General features: G+C 40.1%; 1 long non-coding RNA gene across 1 annotated transcript in view; it reads right to left on the bottom strand.

The window, feature by feature from the left end:
* Nucleotides 1–3,474: 3,474 nt before the first annotated feature.
* The window catches only part of LOC106085739 (uncharacterized), an 81,236-nt gene continuing 70,039 nt past the window's right edge, over nucleotides 3,475–14,671 (bottom strand). The window contains exon 4 of the long non-coding RNA XR_001221013.2: nucleotides 3,475–3,948. This is a non-coding gene — a long non-coding RNA (uncharacterized LOC106085739). The remainder of the gene's footprint in view (nucleotides 3,949–14,671) is intronic.

Genomic DNA, 14,671 nt, shown 5'->3' with positions numbered 1-14,671 from the left:
TGAGGTAAAGGCATGACTCTAATTGAAATGAGGTTGATCCCCTTTCCTTGTGCGAGATAAGGAGTGGCAAAAACTGTACTCTTTGGCATAGGAAACTTGGTACAAGCTATTTTATTGATTCTTAAAGAAAGTCGAGAAGTTTAAAAAAAAAAACAACGCAATTAAACCAAAAAAAAAAACAAACCTAAATATCTCCAATTTCGAAAGTGTTTGAGATTTTCAGACACTTGAAAATAGATTTCAATTCCGTGCTCCACTTCCATATACTTTTCATTTAAGCTCGATATTGCCGTAGTCGGTTAATATCTCCGGTTGGGGGGCAGGAGTTTTGGAAGAACGCCCCTCCAAACACTTGACCCCAAAATTGGGTATCAGATTCGTTTTCCACTCTCAAATACCTATAATTTGAGTACTATATTGCCATGAATGGTCCATATATTCCTTTGACGGGTTTTGCGGTTGGGGCACCTGGGGGCTTCTAGGTTACCATAAGAGCGCAAACAGAATGTGGCATGAATCGCCCCACCCCTCTCCAAGATTTGGCATTTTTGAAAAGTGTGATAAGGGAGAGTGTCCGAAATTACAAAATCAGGTTCACTGTACCATAGCCACTATTCGAGTGTCGAACCGACCCAAGCCGGTTTGACGAAACCACAGGATGACTATGAGCATCACACAGGCTGGAAATTTAGGCTCCCATCTGTGTGGTGTGTTCATTGTTATCGCGAGAAGCTTAGCTGCGAGCGTCCACAGGTTGCGGATAGTGAATTCCTCCATACGGAGTACATGTAATTGCAGTCGCGGACAATCAGCGGTACCGAGCGGAGAGTCTAAGTGAGCGGCCGGGTGGCGCCTGCTCTTGCATAAATACTGAAAGCTTAATATTACAAGGCGAGTTATTGGCGCCTTTAAATAACCAATGGCCATAATGTTTCAGCGGCGATCGGTCCTTTGGACCGGAACGAGCTTGCACACCTATAGAACTAGATGAGGATCACCACCTCCATATATAGACATGTGACTACAACAACAACCATTCTACAATATCTGTAAAAATCGGCTCATTTGTTTATAAATCGGACCAAACAAACACAAATTGATTTTTTTCTATATATAAGAGAAGAAGACGATTGGAGGTCACCGTAGCACAGAGATTAGCTTGTCCGCCTATGATGCTGAAAGCCTGGGTTCGAATCCTGACAAGAACATCCTAAAAAAATTTCAGTGCTGGTTATCCCCTCCTAATGCTGACGACATTTCTGAGGTACTATGCCATGTTAAAACTTCGCCCAAAGAGGTGTCGCACTGCGGCACGCCGATCGGACTCGGTTATTAAAAGGAGGCCTCTTATCATTGAGCATAAACTTCAATTAGACAACACTCATTGATATGTGAGAATTTTGGCTCCTGTTCCTTAGTGGAATGTTCATGGGCAAATTTGCACTTGCAAGAAGAAGAAGATAAGAATTGGTTTGTAATTTTAAGCTATAGAGCCGTAATATTACTTTGTAAAATGTCTTTTTGTCAATTTGGATCTATTGCAAAACATTTCCAGAAAGAGAAAGAAAGCCCCGATTTATAAAACGCAATTTTGCTCACAGAAATTGTCCGTTTATAGGAGTGGTCAACCTTTTCATTCGCTCTTCATTAGCGCTCCTTCCTACAAACTGAGATTACCGCTGGTAAAATTGCCTAGTGTAAATTGGGATTATGTTGAGCAGAATTTCACTGCACTTTCTAAGAGTCCAAACAAAGCTTCGTGACTTCCCAGTTTCAATAAATGCACATCGCGAGATACATAAAAAGTTCCCTGATGGGCTTGATGACAACATTTGTGACACTTTAAGCACCCATTTGCCTTTGAATTATTATTTTCTCTGAATTGGCAGCACAGAAATGCTATAATTTCCGCTTAGAGCTATCAATCAACAACTTCTGCAACATTTTGCAGTTGCAGGCCACAGGAGGTGGTACTGCTGAACATGCAATGCCATTTGCCATACCTAAAAATGTTATTATGTGTTATAACTGCATGACAAATGGCAGGCAACAGGGAGGCGGCTATAATACACAGTTTATCAAATGTTCATCAAACTTTGTGGTGTTAATTTTATTACTATAGAAAAAAAAGTACATTGGCCCTAAGTTTTAAGTTAAGTTTGGTCGGGCCGATTCTTGGGAACCCACCACCATGAATTATACAACAAAATTAACAGAAAGTCAATTAATTGGAAGGCACATGCGTACTTTACGTACAACATTTCTACCAAATTAGTCAAATATTGAAGATCCTTGGGACAGTAGGAGATTAATAGGGAGATGGGTTTATATGGCAGATATGTCGGTTTGACCTTACTTACGACGGTTGTTGGAAGCCATAGCAGAGCACTACATGCAAAATTTAAGCAAAATCGGACAACAAATGTGGCTTCTAGGGGCTCAACCGAGATATCGGTTTATGTGGGAGCTATATCAGGGTAAACACCAAACCATCCAGGGGCTAAAGAAGTCAAATCGGGAGATCGGTTTGTATGGGAGCTATATCAGGTTATAGACCGATTTGGACCGTACTTGGTACAGATATTGGAAGTCATAACAGAACACTACATGCAAAATGTCAGTCAAATCGTACAAAAATTGCGGCTTCCAGGGGCTCAAGAACTCAAATCAGGGGATCGGTTTATATGGGAGCTACGTCTAAATCTGAACCGAAATGGCCCATTTGCAATCCCCAACGACCTACATCAATGCTAAGTATCTGTGCAAAATTTTAAGCGGCTAGCTTTACGCGTTCGACAGGCGGACGGACGGACGGACACTGCTAGGTCGCTTTAGAAAGTCAAGAGATCAAGAATATATATACTTTATGGGGTCTTAGAAGAATATATCGAGGTGTTACAAACGGAATGACTAGATTATTGGGTTGCCCAAAAAGTAATTGCGGATTTTTCATATAGTCGGCGTTGACAAATTTTTTCACAGCTTGTGACTCTGTAATTGCATTCTTTCTTCTGTCAGTTATCAGTTGTTACTTTTAGCTTGCTTTAGTGTAAAAAAAGTATATTTAATTAAAGTTCATTCTAAGTTTTATTAAAAATGCATTTACTTTCTTTTAAAAAATCCGCAATTACTTTTTGGGCATACCCCATCCTATGGTGGTGGGTATAAAAATGTCAATTTTACAACTTTTGCTCAATAATCATGCAATAAATATTCATCATACGCCCCGCATTCTATTTTGAACGAAATAAATCATACGCCACAGAGTACCCAAATTAATCTTGTCAAACTGTCTTTCGGAAAGCTTCATCTTGCATTTAATCACATACATCACCTAAAGTGATTTCAGTAGCAATTAAAAAAATATAAATTAGTAAGCGGAGGGTATAAACAATTCGTCATGTTTTTTCTCAAACATTTTTTTGTTCTTATGGTTACCTTATTTAAGCATGTCTAAAGCAGTACTTACTTTGATCCACACGTCTGATGTATGTCCGCCGATGCCATCTCGTGCACATTCTTTCACCTTTCTATACTCTCTAAGCGTTGCATCAGCCATGCAAAGTTCTTTTATTGATGCCATTCTTAAGATAAGACCAACTCTTCAAGATTTTTATCATTCAAAAACATTGGTCAAGCATATGAATGAGCTCGTGCGAGTGTGTGTGTGTGTGCGTGTTTGTGACAAACCAGGACCATAATAAGCACATCCAGTTGCAAACTCACGCAATTTTTGTTCCCATATAAGATAATTTGAAAAATTTCAGCTACCATTTCAAATTGGTCGATTGGTTGGTGCACTTGCTTCCTTTATTAAGCTTTTCATTTCGTTTTTGACAAATAGCTGCCTCGGTTTTGGTGTTACAACCTGGGTGGAGCTAATTAGAATGCAGAAGCGTATGGTTGATATGGCTGACTCGTTGTTGTGTTGGCTGCGTCCTGCAGGTGCTAAAAGAAAGTATGCATTGTTATGAAATTAATACCTCGTTTCTTTTTTATTAATAATTAATATATTTAATCATACTAATACATAATTAATGTCCGCAAACTGCTTCATGGACTTTCTTCTACACATTCATTTGCATTTAAATGGAAAAATTTTGGAAAAAAAGAAAGATCTGCACAATAATTGTGGGAAGAATTGCATGTGAAAAGTTTGCGCATGTTCCTTAATGGAATGGTCATGGGCAAACTTGCAATTGCAGTTTTGCAAATTAATTTTATTCGTCAATCAAGTTACCTGAAATGAAAGACTTAATCCTTTAATTCTATTCAAATGCTTTGCAAGGACTTGCGAATTGTTAATACTGTCTGAAATTTGTTTCATTTGATATGTTCTTCGATTGTCGTTTTTCTTTTGGGAAAATTTTAACATATGTTGCCATTGTTGGCCTACAGCTTTGACCATAATATTTACAATTTACATCTGTTGACCGTCCCAAAAACGAAAAACCTAAAGTTGTCCACAATGCTCTATCATCACTAAGTACAAGCACGTCCAAGCCCGTCCAAACACTGCCGCTGGGTTATCACGTAGTATGTAGGACTGTCCTTATATCGTCACCCAGTGCTCGCGTTAGGGGATCACGTACCTCCTCGCTAGCGCTGCTGCATCATCATCTCCCGGTGGTCTGCTTGCAAGTGCGTACTGTGTAATTTTCTTTTTTCCACATTTTTGGCCTGAGCTTTAGCCACCTCGTTGTTTAGTGGACTTAAGTCAGAGACCTGGGCGCCTATCTTTTGCGGAAATGGCCAACAATAAATGCAAAAGCCAGACTTTTAGTTCACTTAATTACGCTTACAAGCCATGGATGGTTTATTGTCATTCCTGTGCAAGGATGACGATAAAGATGATGATGATGACCATCATTGGTGATGGTGGCGTTGATATTGTCCTGTAATGTCTATAATTTGCTTTAATTTAGGGTCATATCTTCAGCCCATGATTGTTTGTTGTTCTCTGGTGGCAAAATTGGATTAAGCACATTACGTCGCTTGATTGGAGGATTCGATCATATCTGTCTGCAGGCAGTCCAAAATAAAGCCAAAGAGTAAATGAAGTTAATTGAACAGAAGTAGTCAGGATATGTGCTTGTTTGTAATGCCTTTGTCACTAAGAAGCCACAATTGAATACAGGAGGCATATGCAAAAAACAAACATATTTAACCATGTCCATGTTTAGTATTAAAAACTGACATTAAACAAGGAAAAGCGTGCCAAGTTTGGCCGGGCCGAATATTACATACCCTTCACCATGGAGCGTCTTATATTGACTCAAAAGGTAAAATCATGGGTTTTATAAGATATAGCTCCTATATAGCTATATCAGGTAATGGACCGATTCCAATAAATTGGGTCCGCATGTTGACGGTCATAGGATAAGTCGTTGGACAAAATTCCAGATAAATCGCATAAGAATTGCGCCCTCTAGAGGCTCCAGAAGTATTATCCGAAGATAATTTTATATGGCAGCTATATCAGGTTATGAACCAACTTGAGCCATACTTAACACAGTTGTTGAAAGTCATAACAAAAAACCTCATACAAAATGTTAGCCAAATCGGGTAAAAAATTGTGCTCTCTAAAGGGTTAAGAAGACAAAATCCGAGATCGGTTTATATGGCAGCTATATCAAGTTATGAACTGATTTAAATCATACTTGGCACAGTTGTTGAAAGTCATATCAAAATACCTTATACACAATTTAAGCAAAATCGGATAAGAATTGCGCCGTCTAGAGGTTCAAGAAGTGAAGATCCAAGATCGGTTTATATGGCAGCTATATAAAAACATGGACGGACATGGTTCATTAACAATCCCAACCAACCTTCACTAATAGGGAGTATATGTGCAAAATTTCAAGCGTCTAGCTTCACTTCTTCCAAAGTTAGCGTGCTTTCCACAGACAAACAGACGGACGGACGGACATGCCTAGATCGACTTGGAATGTCAGGGCGATCAAAAATATATACACTTTATAGGATCTAAGACCAATATCTCAATGTATTGCAAACCAAACAAAATACTAAATTTTTGCCAAATCGGATGAGAATTGCGCTCTCTAGAGACTCAAATCAAGATCCCAGATCGGTTTATATGGCAGCTATATCAGGTTATGTACCGTTTTGCGCCATACTAAACACAGTTGTTGGAAGTGATACCAAAACACTACGTGCAAAATATCAGTCAAATCGGACGAGAATTGCGCCCTCTAGAGGCTCAAGAAGTCAAAACCCAAGATCGGTTTATATGGCAGTTATATCAAAACATGGACCGATTTGGCCCATTTACAATCCCAACCGACCTACAATAATAAAAAGTATTTTTGCTAAATTTCAAGCGGCTAGCTTTACTCCTTCGAAAAATAGAGTGCTTTCGACAGACAGACAGACGGACGGACATGGCTAGATCGATTTAAAATGACATGGCAATCAAGATTATATACTTTATAGGGTCTAAGACCAATATTTTGATATGTTACAAACTAAATGGAGATGTTAGTATACCCCCATCCTATGGTGGAGGATATAAAAAGGATGTAGCAGGATGTACATTAAAGATTTGAGTTAAAAAATCAACTTAATTTAGAGAAGCCCAACATTTCAGCTATTTAAGGAAGGAAAGAGTTTTTACTTGATACATATTTAAATATTTTATTCCAAATAGAAGTTTAGGAGATCCTTAAGACAACCAGCAACAAAGATTGTCAGACAAAAATCTTTTAATGAAGTTCAAAATTTCGTTGAATGTTAGGTCAGTTTAGGTTGAATGGTTAGACCACCATAAGTCAGTTCACTCGAAGCTCAGTTTGGCTCATTGTGATACCTTAGAGAGAAAGAAAAGAGAAGAAGATGTGTGACCTCGGGTGTGCGACCAGAGGTTAAACACGAATAAAGAAACAGGAAAACTGGGGAACTAGAGCAGGGGAACTAGAGCAGGGGTGGACGCATATCTCTCATGTAAGCACGTATGATCACGCCGGATCTCATCACACCTCCAGTCGAATTCATCCCGTCCTGTCCACGAATCTCAGGAGACTTCCCGGACCTACATCCGCAAGATCACCCAGATCGCAGAAAACCCGCCTCCCCAGAATGGAAAGCCTGCGTCCCTGCAAACCCGGACATAAACAGATCAAATGCTCGATAGTCTCCTTTCTATTCTCATGAAGGCAACTCTTGAGGAAGTTATTGTGCGGTATTTCCCGTGTACGTGTTACCACTCAAGAAAATTATTTCCTACCAAAATTTAAAAAAAATCCTACCAAACGCGACCAAAACCTACCGAAAAGTGACATATGTTTTATACCCACCACCGAAGAGTTAGCCATTTTGCCATTCTATTTGGAACACATCAAATTTTACATTTGCAACGCTACAAAGTACTAGATCGTCGTTATTCATATAGGATCTAGACATGTCCGTCCATCATATGTCCGTTTATCGGAACCCACTCTACAGCCTTACGTTGAAAGATGGCCAATATCTTGATATAGCACCCTTTATACCGATCTCCCGATAATGAATCTTAAGTTCAGAACATCGTATCTTTTCCCCCAATTTCAATGAACAACCGCACCGAGTTTGAATAAAGCGATCTTCCTATTTAAGTATTTAAGCCCAAAAACTCGCTTGACTACCCATATTCACTGTTGCAGTGAGTTGCATGGACCCCTCAACATCTGAATATAGACTAGAACTGACCATATTTGTATGCAGCTGCTGCTAGCCAAAATGTACGAAATTTCGAAGAAATCCCTTAACATTTGTATCAATTGCAGTCAATATCAGAACTTACGGTGTTTTACTGAAATTTGATGCAGTTAGTCCCCTTGTTACAGTATTTGGCCCCTCGACATTCGTGGTTTGTTCTTCACTCGTTATAATCACACAGAATCGAATTTTGAGTTCGATTTCGAGCGATTTCTTATCTAACGCAAGTAACTCCTTCATCCTCCTCCGGTTGTTGGCAGCCAGGGTGCCTTAGTGTTCCGGCATACATCCATGAAGTCTCATATCGCCACCGACCCCGCATTGGCCATTTTATATAAAAGGGAGAAAGTTTTTCAAAAAAAAAAAAAAAACACATATAATTCAGAAAAACGCATGAAATCTTTATTTGAATCGATAGTACGGTCCATATAATTTAATGTTGAAGATTATTTCATGCTAATGTTGACCGTGACTGCGCCTCAAATGGTCCATCCGCTTAGTTCAATTTTGGCATATTCTTTCCAACATTTCGGCCGGTATCTCACGAATGAATATTTCAATGTTGTCTTTTAATTCGGGCTTGTCTGTATAGACATGACCTTTAACATAGCCCCATAAAAAGTAGTCAAAAGACGTTAAATCACACGATCTAAGCGGCCAATTGACCGGTCCCGAAATTGCCTCTCAATAACTCTTCTATTCAGCGTGCTGTGTGGCATGTGGCACCGTCTTATTGAAACCACATGTCATGCAAGTCAAGCTCTTGCATTTTGGCCAAAAACAATTTGGATATCATTTCACCATAGCGCTCACCGTTCACAGTTATGTAACGATTCGCTTCATATTTGAAGAAATACGGTCCAATGATGCCACCAGCCCATAAACCGCACAAAACTGTTACAGTTTCTGGATGCATTGGGAGCTCTTGCAATGCTTCTGGCTAATATTCACTCCAAAATCGACAATTCTGATCATTTAAATACACATTGAGCCAAAAATGAGTTCTGTCGTAAAATGGAAGAAGCGCGCAATGAACTTTCTTGACAGAGCACGCATTTTGATAATAAAATTCAATAGTTTGCAAACCTTGTTCGTTTGTAAGACAATTCATGGTCAAATTATAGACCAAACTGAAGATGTTTGACAGTGAAATAAAAACACGAAACGTGTGTGAACTGTTTAAAACATTGTTGCCAAAAGGATAAAGCTAAAAAATCACCCGTTATTATGTTCTGTGTACTTTGCTATGTAAGCAAAACCGCCGGTAAACACATTCGTCCGCCCCCACACCTAGTAATCCCATAATGTCCGAGAACCCATGTGAGCGTCCCATCATAAGCCTTGTAGCCTATCCAGGGACTCCAAACAATCCGCCACACACTTCGTCCTCACCAACCACGAATCTAGGGCCTTGAGCTCAACCATATTATCCACATAAATCCTGAGTTTTGAGGGGCAATAAATCACTTCCCAGGATTTCTATTGCGGCTACCGTAATGGCACAGACCTCTGCCTGAAAGACCATACACTTGTCCGGCGTCTCAGAGACAAAACGATATTGAGTGCATCGGAGTAGACCCCCAATCCCTTCACTGACACCATCTTAGAACCATCAGAGAAGATTGAGGGCTTATCGTCCTCAAATACAGCATTCACCCTCCACTCATTCCTCCGGCAAAACGTATTTTGAATGTCCTGTGGTGGTGCTAGATAGTCTTTGTTCTGTTGGACCATCGCGGCACTCTCCTCACTGACCTTTCCATGATCTCGCTGATCATCACCGACACCAGCCACGACGTCGACCACATAAGCGATTATCTTTGTGCCATCTCAACCAAGATTTAACTCTTTGAAATGCTATCGTGGGTCTAACAGATGCTAAATCCCGCAGTGTTTACTTGACCCCTCTTACATGCTCACACATACATAATTCATATTTATTACTTATTGATTTTATTTAATATTTTTAATTAATTTTTATTCGTCGCTTTGCCCTGCGCTCACCCCGATTTTTGCTTAATGCCACTTCATTATAAAGTATTTTGATGCCCTTCGCATCAAGAGCCTGAGCAACCACCCCACTATGCTGGAACATGAACTATGAAAATTACATTGCAGAGACGACATACAGTTTAATAGAAGGGAGTAGCGCAACAGCAGAAAACTACGCATTTAACGCACATTTTTCCAATGTCAAATGCGGAAATGACAACAGCCGTAAGCGATTCGCTTAATTCTAATGCCAGCACAGGCTAGACCGGTATAGTAATAGAACGCCATGGCACAACAACGTCCAAGGAAGGGTTGTTTGCTTGCTTCGCTTGTTGGCTGGCTTGATTGCCTGGCAAATGAAATAGCAAAAAATACAGAGAAACAAAATAAAATAGAAATTTAAATCGTAAGAGGGATATCCCAAATCAAGTTGAGGCCAGGTTTACCTTAGCAGCAAGAAACCAGAAGAACAAAGTTCTCCCCACAATAAAGCAAAACAAAAAAACAACCAAAGGCTAATATATCATTACGAGTGTTGTGTTGCGTTGCAACTAATGTTGTTAGAAGAAAAAGCAACACGACCTCATGGCGCAAATACTCAAAAGAAGAGTTGCCATATTTTGGTTAAAAGAAAAAATTTACTTTTTTAAACAAAATGAAGTGAAGAATAATTTACTTCAAAAAAATAGATATGCAATAACATCGGCTGGTGCGTCTCTTGATTACCAATCTCCATGGGTTCCATCGAAATGTTGGCCCAGTTGAACGGTATGCGGATAATTTGGATTTTGGCACTGATGGCCAGCCAAGGGAGCGAATCTTAACAAGTAAAAGCGTGCTAAGTTCGGCCGGGCCGAGTCTTATATACCCTCCACCATGAATCGCATTTGTCGAGTTCCGTTTTTCCTGGTATCTCTTTTTAGGCAAACAAAGGATAAAAAAAAAGAATTGCTATGCTATTTGAGCTATATCACTTTTGGTCCAATTCGAACCATAATTGAATTGAAAGTTGGGGACCATATTAGAAATTATTGTGCAAAATTTCAGCCAATTCGAATAAGAATTGCGCCCTTTAGGGAGATCGGTTTATATGGGAGCTGTATCAGGCTTTTAATAAGACGAATAAGACAATTTTTAACACGTATGTTGAAGGTCATGAGAGAAGGCGCTGTACAAAATTTCAGCCAAATCGGATAATAATTGCGCCCTCTAGAGGCTCAAGAAGTCAAGATCCCAGATCGGTTTATATGGCAGCTATATCAGGTTATGCACCGATTAAAAGCATATTTGGCACAGTTGTAAAAAAACATAATAAAACACGTCATGTAAAATTTCAGCTTAATCAGATAAGAATTGCGCCCTCTAGAGGCTGAAGAAGTCAAAATTCAAGATCGTTTAGATGGCAGCTATATCAGGTTATGAACCGATTTGAACCATACTTAGCACAGTTGTTGGAAGTCATAACGAAACACGTCATGCACAATTTCAGCCAAATCGGATAGGAATGGCGTCCTCTAGAGGCTCAAGAAGTCAAGACCCCAGATAGGTTTATATGGCAGCTATATAAGGTTATGGAGCGATTTGAATCACAATTGTTGAAAATCATATCGAAACACGTCATACTAAGTTTCAGCCAAACCGAATAGGAATTGCGCCCTCTAGAAGACCGCAGATCGGTTTATAGGGCAGCTATATCAAAACATAGACCGATATAGCCCCCAGATCGGTTTATATGGCAGCTATATTAGGTTATGGACCGATTTGATCCATACCTGGCACAATTGTTGAAAGTCATATCGAAACACGCCATGCAAAATTTCAGCCAAATCGGATAGGAATGGCGCCCTCTAGAGGCTCAAGATCTGTTTATATGTCACCTTTATCAAAACATGCACCGATATAGCCCATTTACAATCCCAACCGACCTTCACTAATAAGAAGTTTTTGTGCAAAATTCGAAGCGGCTAGCCTTACTCCTTCTAAAGTTAGCGTGCTTTCGACAGACAGACAGGCGGACGGACAGACAGACTAACGGACGGAAGGAAATGGCTAGGTCGACTTTAAATGTCATGACGATCAAGAATATATATACTTTATGGGGTCTTAGACGAATATTTCGAGGATTTACCAACAGAATGGCGAAATTAGTATATCCCATCCTATGGTGGAGGGTATAAAAATAAAGATGCTATCGTTTATTGAATGTAGCTTTATAGTAACGGACACAACCTTCCGGTTCGATTTTCCATCGTTGACTTTTTCTAATTTTTTCCCCCGAAGAATTTATTCCTTGAAGAGAGAACTAAGCATCCTCATTTAAATTTAAATTTAAACGATATTTTAACGATATTTTAACCTTCTGTAACAGATTTTTAACTTAAATCATAGGTGGCAAAATTAAGGATATATTTAACTACCATTTAAGACAAAAAATTCCTTAATATCAAGTAAAAAATTTTTCTCCTAAAGAATTGTTTCCTTGTGCAGATATTAATCCGCCCCATGCCAGTATGGACCGTCACCTAAGCCAGTAGTCGGCTTGTTGTCTGCTCTAAATACAAAATAAAAGTAACCTTGAAAAAGAAAATCTAAGTTAGGAATTCCGTGCTGTTTACAAAATCCTTAATTGTTTTCCATGCCACTCCCCTAAGTGGGTTCATGTCTTTTATAGTGTCCCTATCTAAGTGCCGGTATCTGTTAAAGCCGGGCAATGTCAAAGGAAATGCTCCAACGTCTCATCACCTTCCCCGCATGCCCTACACATGCTATCACTTGCCACATCGATTTTACATAAGTGAGCTCGTAGTCCTATGTGTCTCGTCATGATACCAACAGCTATACTAACCTCCTTCTTGCTTCTTTTCAGTAATAGCCTCGTCTTCTCACGATCTAGATCCCCCCATAGGATTATCGCCGCCCTATCGAGCGTTTCGCTGTTCCATAGGGTTGCATGCACATTCGTCGCCCACGTCCTTAACTCGGACTGCGTCGACCCGAAGGGCTTTGGGTTAAACAAGTTTATTAACGGCAGTCTTCTGGCCTTCACCGTCAAATCGTCTGCTCTTTCATTCCCCCCTACTCCGTTATGGCCCGGCACCCAAACGATGCGGAGTTTGCCATCCTCAGAGAAGGCGTTAATCTCCTTCTTATACTGCAAGACAGTTAGTGACCTTACCATTCTTGTTGTTACTGCCCTTATGGCAATTTTACTGTCCGTAAAGATGTTCACACTAGACGTCCTCGCGTGACCTTACCGTTCTTGTTGTTATTGCCCTTATGGCAATTTTACTGTCCGTAAAGATTTTCACACTCGACGTCCCTGCGTGAAAACCACACCACCTCACGCATTCCACGATCGCCCGGATCTTCGCCTGCAGGACCGTATTATGGTCAGACAGTGTAAAACAGATCTCACTCACTCGGTTCTCAACGTAGACCCCAGGCCCACTCTGTCCTCTAGATTTGATCCATCCATGATCTCCCAGATGGCAATACTAGGGTCCCGTCAATCCAAGACTGCCCCGCTGGCAGCAGTGCCTCGAAATCGACCTCAAGGTTCATCTCAGGTATCCGATCGGAAACCTCTTAGCTTCCTTCCAGGTTTCCTATCGTCGCCTCGATAATACCGCGATGGTATGAGCCTTTCCCATCCCCAATCCATTCTCCCATCGCCTTAAGTCTCATAGCCGCAGTGACTACCTCACATTTAATTTGTATGTTAATGGGTCGGATATCTAGAATAGTCTCCTAAAAGTATGAGAAATTGGGTATCTGTAAATTATGTTCGGCATCTTCGGCTCGAATCTATAAAATATGGAAAAAATTGTTTTCTGTGCAGTTAACGAGATCATCAGAGAAATGTCGTTTTGTTTCGTCTGATTTGGATATTTGGCTTCTTTGGAGATTTGGCTTCTTGGATAAGGCACAAAGGCGTCATACATATTTGGTGAAGTGAACGCTCAAAATAATGAGATCTGAATTAAATTTCTTAACCAAAACATTGTAACGATGTGTCACATTTATATGTTTTTACTAGCCCGTCCCCTGCGCCTTTTATTACCATATTCATCTAAAAGCTACCGTCTACCCAGTCAATTGGCGCTGAAAATAAATATCCTATTCTACTGTACTTTCAAATAGCTTCCACTTGAGTTCCATATTACCAAAGCCGGTAAATAAGTCTTTTACGTGGTGTTTTTAGGGGCGGGGTGGCCCCCTAGACATTTGGTTCCCGAATTGGATATCAAATTCGTATTCTACTCCCAAACACTATACAACTGAGCTCCATATTGCCAAGGTCGTTATATATGCCCTGTTTGGGTGGGTTTTGCGGGTGAGATACTTGGTCCAAAATTTGATATGGAATTTGTTTGAGTCCCATATTGGGCTGATCGGTATATATTTCGGTTTGGGCGGTTTTGGTGTGCAGCGATCTCCCAATGTACTTGACCCCAAATTTGGATATCATTTTGGCTTTTAGGTTGCTAAAAGAGCAAACAAAAATCGTTTCACCCATCTCCGAGATAAGGTGTTTTTCAAACTCAGAGTAAGTGGGAGGATTTGCCCCCTTCAGAAATCAAAAATAAAGTACCACATTTTCACCACAAGACAATTTTACACCATCTGTGTTTTAAAAATGTTAAGCCATTTTTGTATCTCCTCATTGGTATATGATCACTTTTTGCTGTATTTTATCACTTTAACAAAACCAATTCTACTAAGTGACAACTGTCGGCTGCATCAATTTTGTGGCTGGCCTCTCTTTCTTTTTCTCAATTTCACTCAGGCGGCAATCGCTGTTCAGCTGTCACAGACTATAACGACGACGCACTTCATTCGCATTCACTTTTGGGACAGTTGGTTATTTTACATTGCTCCAATAAGGTGGTGTGGTTGGATGTTAAAAGGCCAGTTGCTAGACGGCTAGAGCTCGATTCTTGTTTGTTCGAATAGAAATCAGGGAGGA

Source organism: Stomoxys calcitrans, chromosome 4, assembly GCF_963082655.1.
Source record: "Stomoxys calcitrans chromosome 4, idStoCalc2.1, whole genome shotgun sequence".
NCBI classification, from domain to species: Eukaryota; Metazoa; Arthropoda; class Insecta; order Diptera; family Muscidae; genus Stomoxys; species Stomoxys calcitrans.
This window is presented reverse-complemented; position numbering and strand designations above follow the sequence as displayed.